Source organism: Rhinopithecus roxellana, chromosome 9, assembly GCF_007565055.1.
Source record: "Rhinopithecus roxellana isolate Shanxi Qingling chromosome 9, ASM756505v1, whole genome shotgun sequence".
NCBI lineage: Eukaryota > Metazoa > Chordata > Mammalia > Primates > Cercopithecidae > Rhinopithecus > Rhinopithecus roxellana.
This window is the reverse complement of record NC_044557.1, coordinates 107,878,237-107,887,739: the sequence shown is the minus strand read 5'-3', so window position 1 is coordinate 107,887,739 and position 9,503 is coordinate 107,878,237.

Genomic DNA, 9,503 nt, shown 5'->3' with positions numbered 1-9,503 from the left:
AAATCAACAGAATATACATTCTTCTCAGCACCACATCGCACTTATTCCAAAACTGACCACATAATTGGAAGTAAAGCACTCCTCAGCAAATGTAAAAGAACAGAAATTATAACAAACTGTCTCTCAGACCACAGTGCAATCAAACTAGAACTCAGGACTAAGAAACTCAATCAAAACCACTCAACTACATGGAAACTGAACAACCTGCTCCTGAATGACTACTGGGTCCATAATGAAATGAAGGCAGAAATAAAGATGTTCTTTGAAACCAATGAGAACAAAGATACAACATACCAGAATCTCTGGGACACATTTAAAGCAGTGTGTAGAGGGAAATTTATAGCACTAAATGCCCACAAGAGAAAGCAGGAAAGATCTAAAATTGACACTCTAACATCACAATTAAAAGAACTAGAGAGGCAAGAGCAAACACATTCAAAAGCTAGCAGAAGGCAAGAAATAACTAAGATCAGAAGAGAACTGAAGGAGATAGAGACACAAAAAAACCCTCCAAAAAATCAATGAATCCAGGAGTTGGTTTTTTGAAAAGATCAACAAAATTGACAGACCGCTAGCAAGACTAATAAAGAAGAAAAGAGAGAGGAATCAAATAGATGCAATAAACAATGATAAAGGGGATATCACCACCGACCCCACAGAAATACAAACTACCATCAGAGAATACTATAAACACCTCTATGCAAATCAACTAGAAAATCTAGAAGAAATGGATAATTTCCTGGACACTTACACTCTTCCAAGACTAAACCAGGAAGAAGTTGAATCCCTGAATAGACCAATAGCAGGCTCTGAAATTGAGGCAATAATTAATAGCCTACCAACCAAAAAAAGTCCAGGACCAGATGGATTCACAGCTGAATTCTACCAGAGGTACAAGGAGGAGTTGGTACCATTCCTTCTGAAACTATTCCATTCAATAGAAAAAGAGGGAATCCTCCCTAACTCATTTTATGAGGCCAACATCATCCTGATACCAAAGCCTGGCAGAGACACAACAAAAAAAGAGAATTTTAGACCAATATCCCTGATGAACATCGATACAAAAATCCTCACTAAAATACTGGCAAATCGGATTCAGCAGCACATCAAAAAGCTTATCCACCATGATCAAGTGGGCTTCATCCCTGGGATGCAAGGCTGGTTCAACGTTCACAAATCAATAAACGTAATCCAGCATATAAACAGAACCAAAGACAAGAACCACATGATTATCTCAATAGATGCAGAAAAGGCTTTTGACAAAATTCAACAGCCCTTCATGCTAAAAACGCTCAATAAATTCGGTATTGATGGAACGTACCTCAAAATAATAAGAGCTGTTTATGACAAACCCACAGCTAATGTCATACTGAATGGGCAAAAACTGGAAAAATTTCCTTTGAAAACTGGCACAAGACAGGGATGCCCTCTCTCACCACTCCTATTCAACATAGTGTTGGAAGTTCTGGCTAGGGCAATCAGGCAAGAGAAAGAAATCAAGGGTATTCAGTTAGGAAAAGAAGAAGTCAAATTGTCCCTGTTTGCAGATGACATGATTGTATATTTAGAAAACCCCATTGTCTCAGCCCAAAATCTCCTTAAGCTGATAAGCAACTTCAGCAAAGTCTCAGGATACAAAATTAATGTGCAAAAATCACAAGCATTCTTATACGCCAGTAACAGACAAACAGAGAGCCAAATCATGAATGAACTTCCATTCACAATTGCTTCAAAGAGAATAAAATACCTAGGAATCCAACTTACAAGGGATGTAAAGGACCTCTTCAAGGAGAACTACAAACCAGTGCTCAGTGAAATCAAAGAGGACACAAACAAATGAAAGAACATACCATGCTCATGGATAGGAAGAATCAATATCATGAAAATGGCCATACTGCCCAAGGTTATTTATAGATTCAATGCCATCCCCATCAAGCTACCAATGACTTTCTTCACAGAATTGGAAAAAACGGCTTTAAAGTTCATATAGAACCAAAAAAGAGCCCGCATTGCCAAGACAATCCTAAGTCAAAAGGACAAAGCTGGAGGCATCACGCTACCTGACTTCAAACTATACTACAAGGCTACAGTAACCAAAACAGCATGGTACTGGTACCAAAACAGAGATATAGACCAATGGAACAGAACAGAGTCCTCAGAAATACTACCACACATCTACAGCCATCTGATCTTTGACAAACCTGAGAGAAACAAGAAATGGGGAAAGGATTCCCTATTTAATAAATGGTGCTGCGAAAATTGGCTAGCCATAAGTAGAAAGCTGAAACTGGATCCTTTCCTTAATCCTTATATGAAGATTAATTCAGGGTGGATTAGAGACTTAAATGTTAGACCTAATACCATAAAAACCCTAGAAGAAAATCTAGGTAATACCATTCAGGACATGGGCATGGGCAAGGACTTCATGTCTAAAACACCAAAAGCAACGGCAGCAAAAGCCAAAATTGACAAATGGGATCTAATTCAACTAAGGAGCTTCTGCACAGCAAAAGAAACTACCATCAGAGTGAACAGGCAACCTACAGAATGGGAGAAAATTTTTGCAATCTACTCATCTGACAAAGGGCTAATGTCCAGAATCTACAAAGAACTCAAACAAATATACAAGAAAAAAACAAACCACCCCATCAAAAAGTGGGCAAAGGATATGAACAGACATTTCTCAAAAGAAGACATTCATACAGCCAACAGACACATGAAAAAATGCTCATCATCACTCGCCATCAGAGAAATGCAAATCGAAACCACAATGAGATATACCATCTCACGCCAGTTAGAATGGCAATCATTAAAAAGTCAGGAAACAACAGGTGCTGGAGAGGATGTGGAGAAATAGGAACACTTTTACACTGTTGGTGGGATTGTAAACTAGTTCAACCATTATGGAAAAGAGTATGGCAATTCCTCAAGCATCTAGAACTAGATGTACCATATGACCCAGCCATCCCACTACTGGGTATATACCCAAAGGATTATAAATCATGCTGCTATAAAGACACATGCACAATATGTTTATTGCAGCACTATTCACAATAGCAAAGACTTGGAATCAACCCAAATGTCCATCTGTGACAGACTGGATTAAGAAAATGTGGCACATATACACCATGGAATACTATGCAGCCATAAAAAAGGATGAGTTTGCGTCCTTTGTAGGGACATGGATGCAGCTGGAAACCATCATTCTTAGCAAACTATCACAAGAACAGAAAACCAAACACCGCATGTTCTCACTCATAGATCGGAACTGAACAATGGCATCACCTGGACTCGGGAAGGGGAACATCACACATCGGGGCCTATCATGGGGAGCGGGGAGGGGAGAGGGATTGCATTGGGAGTTATACCTGATATAAATGACGAATTGATGGGTGCTGACGAGTTGATGGGTGCAGCACACCAACATGGCACAAGTATACATATGTAACAAACCTGCACGTTATGCACATGTACCCCAGAACTTAAAGTATAATTTAAAAAAAAATTAAGAAAATAAATAAATAAATAAATAAATAAATAAATAAATAAATAAAAGAAAAGGAGGTGGAGCCCATTGGGAGGAGACCAAAGTCTGACCCACACTGAAGGTGTGGCCCTAGTGGGCCAGATCCATGGGAGGGGGTAGGAATCCTTCCCCAAGGGCAGGCCTCTGCAGGTAGTAGTGTAGGCTGAGCAGCTTCCCAGGGTCCCTGGCCACTCATTCATGGTCTCCTGTGTCTCCAGAGATGTCAGTCACTGACCCTGGGACCCAGCTTTGGGCCCTGCCAACATGACTAGTAGAGGGCTTTCTACCAGAGTTTTCAGTGTGTGTGCCTCATAGCCCCAGGGTTTGTAGAGGTGACTCAGGTGCTGCTGGAGTCACCCCTACAAAGGGAAGTTGAAAGACAGGTCACTGGACTCCCAACTTCTGCTCCCACAGTGGTATGGTTTTGTGAGTTGGTTGAGAGCGTGGGTATACCTGGGCTTACAGGCTTTCTTCTTTGAGCCTGCATGGTTTTCAAATTTCAGCTCCATTACTAACAAGCTGTGTGACTGGGGCCTAGTGATATAGCCTCTTTGTTCCTCCCTTACTGGTCTATAGAAGAGGAATGGTAATGGTATATATTACTTAGGCTTTGTACATATGAAATAATTCAATTCATGTAAAACTCTTAGAAATCAAATGTTAGCATAAAAATTATTATTATTATCATATAGGTGGTCTGCTGTTTTGGGTTGTGTTTTGCCTGTGGGCTGGAATGACAGGCATCTTGTCCCTTCTCAGCAAAGCTTCAAGAAGCCCTCCCAACCCAGAGGGGCCCCAGGGAAGTGACACTTTTTGCTTTCGTCTCAGACAGGTGAGAGGCAGGCACAATTCCAATCCCAGGAGGCACTGGGACTGGAGAGGGGGGATGGATTTCTTGTAGTTTTTGTTGTTGTTTTAATTTCTGAACGCATTTCTCCAAGGGTTGGGGGAGGCTGCAGAGCGCGGGGAAGTCTGAGCACCCAGGAGCCTGTGCGGCTCTGATTAGATGGCTTAGGCCCAGCAACAGCAGCTGTTAATCCTGACTATTAATTAGAAGATATGGGGAGAGAATACCAGTCTGTGAGCTCAGTTAAGCCTGAGCAGCACTCTGCCTTCTTCTGCAGTGTAATCCACTTTGAGACTTGGGAAAGCGTGGGGCCCAGGAGAAGCACCAGGAGGGCTGGCACGGGCAGATACCTGCCGTCAAAGGCCCAGATGTCTCTGCTCCCAGAAGTTGCCAGCTCTTCCGTGGGGACGGCACTTTACAGTTTCCTAAGCCCATTCAAATGTGCTGCAAAGGCACCGGTCTTTATTCCTATTTGGAAGGCCAGTAGGGGAGCCTTGGAGAGCCTGTGGGAAATGCAACAATGAGTATAGGGGCCAGGGCTCCCCCAAGGCCTGCACCCCCATGTCTTGCTCTCCATGAGGACCTGGCAGGAGAACTGCTGGTGCTTCACTTGCTTGGAAATCAAAGCCTCTAGGACCCGCTGATGACTTTGCAGGTCATTGTGTTTGACCTGATGTCCTTGTTCTTGCTGGTAGGAATGGAGCTGGCCATGCCTACAGGGAGCAGTTTCCTCTCCTAGCTCTAGAGGTTGCTGTCCAAACTCCACAGCCTGGTCCTCAGGATTCTCTAAACTTACCTCCTGAGGTTCCCCACTGCCACCAGCGACCCTGTACCTGGACCCATCTCCTTACAGTTTCTAGAGAACCCTAGTCCTGATCTCATTCTGTCTTCAGCACCACCATGAGAGAAGTCACGCTAGGAATTCAAGTCTCTCATTCTAAAGATGGGAAAGCTCAAGGGGTGAGACTGCTCAGGTCAGGTCATCAGAATAAGAGCAGGGAGCAGGCTTGAGATGCATGTCTGCTGATTCTTTTGTCTGATCCTTAGCATAGGCATCTCCACTTCCATACTTTCCCTCCAGTCACTCTTTGGGCTGAATGATTTTCCCCACTCCCCTGCCCTTACAGATATCCTCTGTTCATTCAGGGCCTCTCAAGTCTTTGTTTCCAAAGGGCCTTCCTCAACTACATGGTGTCCATTTATCTTCCTTTCTCCTGAACTCTCCTGAACATCATTGATACCACGGGCACATTCTGCACCAGGAAAGGATGTGTCTGGGCACCAGTTCCTGGTTGAGGGAGGGAACATGGAAATGAAATGGAAGGCTGGGGCTCCAGTCCTGGGTGTCATTTCTGACCAGCTGTGTAAACTGGATCAAGTGCTCCACTCCACCAGTCCTGTTTTCCCATCTATGAAATAAGCAGCTTTGTCTGTGGTGGGGGATGGCTGAGAGTCAGGGATGTAGGTGAAGGAGGTATGGGAGAAGCTATGCAAAACTGATGATTTCTAGGATTGCATCATCTCTGAGGTAAGTTAAAACAACTGCTGAGAACTGACATAGCTAGAGCTGGGCTTTCTTTTCTACCTTCTCCTTTCCCATCTCATCAGAAAGCACTTCATGGAGTAGCCCAGGGAGAATGCAGCAGCTGCCAGGACTGAAGGTCCAGAATGTGAACTTTGAAAACAGAACATCCAGGCTGAAACTCTGTTGGTGATGATGATGATGATGATGATGATGATGATGATGATGATGATAATCTCAAAAAATTTTTGAATACTCATCATATAGCAAATTTTATGTTAAGGCTTTACATGCATAATACCAACTACTCTTCGCAGAAAAACAGGAACTGTTTTATTTGTTTTACAAGTAAGGAAACAGAGGCTTACAGGGGTTAAATAATTTACCATTCTGCTAGCAGGCAGCATTTTGGGTTTTTAATTCACACTTTGTAATTACCAGTGCTTGCATTCACTGCAAAGTTACACAGTCTCTTCAAGACTCAGTTTCTTCCCTGAAAAAAATGGAAATAAAAATATGTACATGTTTATTATTGGTGCTTTGTCTAAGTAGTATCACACGTGTGGCCTGCTTACTGTTCTGTTACTGACCCTGGTTCATTTCAGGGTCTCAGTCACAGGCAGCGTGCTTCCTTACTCAGTGAGATGTGTATGGCTTCATAGGGAAGTGGTGCACTGCCATAAAGCACCTTGCACTCTGGTCACTTTGAGATCAATCTCTATCAGTTATTCTCTGTCCCATCTACACAGTTCTACTTTAAATAGAAAAGCATTTACAGATGATCTAGCTCAAATATGACACTTAACAGATGAGAAAACTGAGACCCAGAAAAGCCAGGGGTCTGCTTAAGATAGCATGGCCTTTTGTAGACACAGAAGGGATTTATACCCATGCCTTGTCCCCTCCAGGCAAGGTTCTTTTAGTAATCATCACATTAGATGCATTACACGTCAAATTGGCCGTATCTTTTTGCTGTTTTAAACTTTTTATTTTGGGATTCTTATAGAGTGACATGCAGTTGCAAGAACTAATACAGAGATTCCCTTTACTCAGTTTCCTCGAATGATAACATTGCATGTAACTACAGTACATAGTACAACCAGGGTATTGACATTGGTAAAGGCAAAATACAGTTTTTGCATCACCCCAAGGATCCATCATGCCTTTGTACAGACACACTAACTTCCTCCTAATGACCCTCTCTTAACTCCTGGCAACCACTAATCTGTTCTCCATTTCCGTAATGTTTTTCAAGAATGTTCCATAATGAGGTTGCCTTTTTTCACTCAACAGAATTCTTTGGAAATTCATTCAGATTTTTGCATATATTAATAGTTTGTTCCTTTCTACTGCTGAGGAGTACTTCATGATACGGACGTACCACAGTTTGTTTAAACAATCATTTGCAGATGTCTTTCACATCTGTATTGTTTCCAGTTATTGACTATTACGGCTCTGGCTGCTGTGAACATTCATGTACAAGTTTTTGTGTCAACGGAAGTCTTCATTTCTTTGGGATAAATGTCCAGGAGTATGGTAGTTGCATGTTTACTTTTATTTTAAGAAACTACCTAAATATTTCCCAGAGTAGTTGTATGTTGCTTTTTATATTCTCATTACCAATGTGTGCGTAATCCAGTTTCTCTGTCATGGTCAACACTTGGTGTTGTCTCTATTTTTCTCTTTAGCCATTCTGTTAGGTATCTAGTGATGTCTCATTGTGGTTTTAATTTGTATTCCCCATTGCCTAATGATGTTGAACATGTCATGTGCTTATCTGCAACCTGTATACTCTCTTTGGTGAAATGTTTCTTCATGACTTTTTTTTTTTTTTTTGAGACTGAGTCTTACTCTGTCACCCAGGCTGGAGTGAAGTGGTGCAATCTCAGCCTACTGCAACACCCATTTCCAGGGTTCAAGCGATTCTCCTGCCTCAGCCTCCTGAGTAGCTAGGATTACACTTGTGTGCTACCACGTCCAGCTAATTTTTGTATTTTTGGTAGAGACAGGGTTTCACCATGCTGGCCAGGCTGGTCTTGGACTCCTGACCTCAGGTGATCCACCTGCCTTGGCCTCCCAAAGTGCTGGGATTACAGGTGTGAGCCAAGGTACCTGGCCCATGACTTTTGCCCATTTTGTAATTGGATTTTTTTTTTTTTTTACCATGGGGTATTGAGGTGTTTTCATATACTGTAGATATCCATTGTTGGATGTGTGGTTTGCAAATACTCTTGTCCAGTCACTAGCCTATATTTTTATTGTATTAACATGGCATATTGCAGAGCAAAAGCAACTTTAATAATGTTCAATTTATTATTATTACTTTTTGCCTGTGGAAGTCCAATTTTCTAGCACCATTCGTTGAAAAGGCTATAATTCCTCCATTGAATTGCTCTTGTACTTTTGTCAAAAATCAATTGGCTTTATCTGGGTAGGTCTATTTCTGCATTCTGTATTCTGTTTCATTTATTTATGCATCTATTCTGCCACAAGTCTTAGTTATTACAGGCATATAACAAGTCTTGAAATTGAGTAGACTAATTTCTTCTCATGCTCAAAATTGTTTTAGCTATTCTAGCTCTTCTGCCTTTCCTTATAAATCTTAGAATAATCTCATCTACAACTACAAAAGTCTTGCTAGGATTTTGATAGGAATTGAATTAAACCTGCACATCATTTTGCAGAGGATTAATATCCTTACATTGTGAAGTCTTCTGACCCATGAACATTGTATGTCCTTATTATTTATTTAGATTTTCTTTGATTTCTTTCATCAGCATTTTGTTGTTTTCAGCATACAAGTCTTCAACATGATTGGCTAGATTTACACTTAAGGGCTTCATGTTTTCTGAGAGATTGTAAATGGTGTTGCATTTTTAATTTTGTTGTTCATGTGTTTATTGCTAGTATATTAAATATAACTGATGTTGTGTGTTTATCTTATATTCTGAGACCTTCTGTAAGTTTTTCTGTCATTATTGTTTTGAAGGGGGAGTTGGGAATTACTGTGTAGATAGTTGTGTCATCTGCAAATAAGATCAGTCTTTTACCCCAAGACTGGGAACAAGATAAAAATGTCTTCTCTCACCATTCTTGTTTGACATAATGCTAGATGTTCTAGCCAGTACAGTAAGGTAAGAAAAGACAAGACATACAGATTAGAAAGGAAGAAATAAAACTGACCTTATTTGCAGATGTCAGTCTTTCACCACTAATATAATGTTACCTGTGGATTTTTGTAGATACTCATTATGAAGTTGAGAAAGCCTCCTTCTATTCCTATTTCTCTGAGAAATTTCATCAGATTGTTTTATTAAAATATTCTATCAAATTCTTTTTCTGCATTGAGTTATGTGATAATATGATTTTTCTTCTTTATCTGGCTAATAATGTAGTTCCTTTTTAGCTGGCTTAGAAAGCTGGTTCAAAGTATTGGATCAATCTTTTATCCTTGAAATAAACCCCACTTGGCTATGGTGTAGCATTAATTTTCATATATTGCTGAACTCTATATGCTAATATTTTGCTAGGAATTTTTTGTCTATATTTCTAAAAGATATTATTCTACAGTTCTCTCTCTCCCTTTCTTTCTTGTACTGTCTTTGCAT